Source organism: Malus domestica, chromosome 09, assembly GCF_042453785.1.
Source record: "Malus domestica chromosome 09, GDT2T_hap1".
NCBI classification, from domain to species: domain Eukaryota; kingdom Viridiplantae; phylum Streptophyta; class Magnoliopsida; order Rosales; family Rosaceae; genus Malus; species Malus domestica.
In genome coordinates, this window is record NC_091669.1 from 10,870,876 (window position 1) to 10,873,082 (window position 2,207).

General features: G+C 41.4%; 1 pseudogene; it reads left to right on the top strand.

The window, feature by feature from the left end:
* The first annotated feature begins 967 nt into the window (after window positions 1-967).
* Window positions 968-1,990, top strand: LOC103443140 (proteasome subunit alpha type-4-like; annotated as a pseudogene).
* The last annotated feature ends 217 nt before the right edge of the window (window positions 1,991-2,207 follow it).

Below are 2,207 nucleotides of genomic sequence, written 5' to 3' on the forward strand. Positions count from 1 at the left end.
GTCCAAATAATAAGAATCACAAATTTAAAGCTCCTAGACAGTGGACAACAAATGATCTCCATCATCTCCTTTCCTTTCACACATGATACACCAAATAGGAGAAGACGGCAACTAGGTCTCCTTTTCCGAAGCAAATCAGAAATGTTCACCCTCAACAAGCCAACTCAAATCAATAACTTTTTAGCTGCACACCAGAGTCTTCCTCTATATGCAAAAGTTGAAGAACGTGACCAGAAATCTTGAATTCGAGCACCATAATTGAAAATCCAGAAGCAAAAAGATGGAGAAGATGAAAACCCAGAAGCAAAAAATTGAAAACCCATAATTGAAAACCTAGAAACACCATAATTGAAAACCTGGGTTTCGTCTGCCCAGCTACCTTTTCTTCCTTCTTGGGCTCCTCCGTCGCCGGAGCCTCTGCTGGCAGTTGGGAAGGAGGGAGAGACAGAGCAGCAATACCTTGGTGGAGAGAGTTCGCGTTGGGCAGGAACAGAGAGGGTCGAAGAGAAGGAGCGCGAACCCGACTAATTATACCAACCTATTGGAGAGGATTGCTAAGCGGGTGCAGAGTGTATTAAAATGGTGGGCCCGGATTATTTAATCCGGTGCCTATTTAATCCAAACGGCCACCAAACACCGTACACCGTATTATTAGTACTATCCGGTGCCTTATACTGTGTGCCAAACATGACCTAATACTCATATTTAGTCTGCTATTACATCACTAATTGCGATCGAAATATAGGATCATAACAATCGTTTTTTCAATTAGTTTCTGAGAAATTTCTCAAATGTCGACAGCTTCATTGTAATTCGCTGGTTGGTACCTCTGATTATCGTGCATTTTAATGTTTGTTAATCCATTCATCTGTTCGGTGATATTAATGTTGTAATTTTTTTATCTGGGTTCTGATGTTCTTAGTATTTCAAATATGCATTTGCCGAATTGATGATATTTAGTAATTTTGTATGTTAGATTGAAGAAGAATACTTGCCGAAATTGTATTCATATTTTGATTTCTGGGTTTCCCTTGTTCTTCCTTTTCGAATTCGAATTCAATTTCCGGGTGTTCTTACTATAAATTTCGATGTTTACTTCACAGTTGTAATCAAAGATGTCTAGGAGATATGATAGCCGGACAACAATCTTTTCCCCTGAGGGTCGTCTCTACCAAGTTGAGTATGCAATGGAGGCCATTGGGAATGCGGGTAGCAATCGGAAGACTGTCGAAAGACGGGGTTGTCTTGGTTGGTGAGAAGAAAGTCACATCCAAACTCCTCCAATCCTCAACTTCCACTGAGAAAATGTACATGATTGATGACCATGTCGCTTGTACTGTGGCTGGCATAATGTCTGATGCCAACATTCTGATAAACACCGCTCGGGTCCAAGCTCAGCGCTACATGTTTGCATATCAGGAACCGATGCCAGTTGAGTAGCTTGTTCAATCACTTTGTGATACCAAGCAGGGGTACACACAGTTTGGTGGTCTCTGGCCATTTGGTGTTTCATTTTTGTTCGCTGGTTGGGACAAGAATTACGGTTTCCAGCTTTACATGAGTGATCCGAGCGGAAACTATGCCGGCTGGAAAGCTGCTGTGATTGGGGCTAACAACCAAGCTACGCAGTCAATGCTTAAGCAGGATTACAAGGATGATATGACTAGGGAAGAGGGAGTCGAGCTAGCGCTGAAGGTGCTCAGTAAAACCATGGACAGCACAAGTCTCATCCCAGAGAAGCTTGAATTGGCTGAGGTATTTCTCTCACCTTCTCGAAAAGTGAAATATCAAGTTAGTCCGCCTGCATCTTTGAGTAAGTTGTCGGAGAAGGTTGGGGTTAACCAGCCAGCTCCCGAGGATTCGTAAGCTCTTTCTGCATTTTGTCCTGACCTTTATAATCTTGGGGAAAGTTTGAAGTTTGTGCTGTTTGACACATGATGTGATTTGTTTTTTTTTTAAGTTTGTTCTATCATATTATCACGTGTTTAAATTGCCTGCATTCTACTAATTTTTGCATCTTTCTTTGGGTTGATTGTTGCAATAGGCTTAGATGGTGTAGTTACAGCTGCTTAGCAGATTGATTCCGGTACTAGATGTGCAAACTTCTATTGGTTTTGAGTGGATTAGGGTTGAAAACAAACGAAGAGGATTCTCATATGAGAAAGTTATGGCAGAATGTGTTTACAGAATGTTGTCTAGTCAGATAT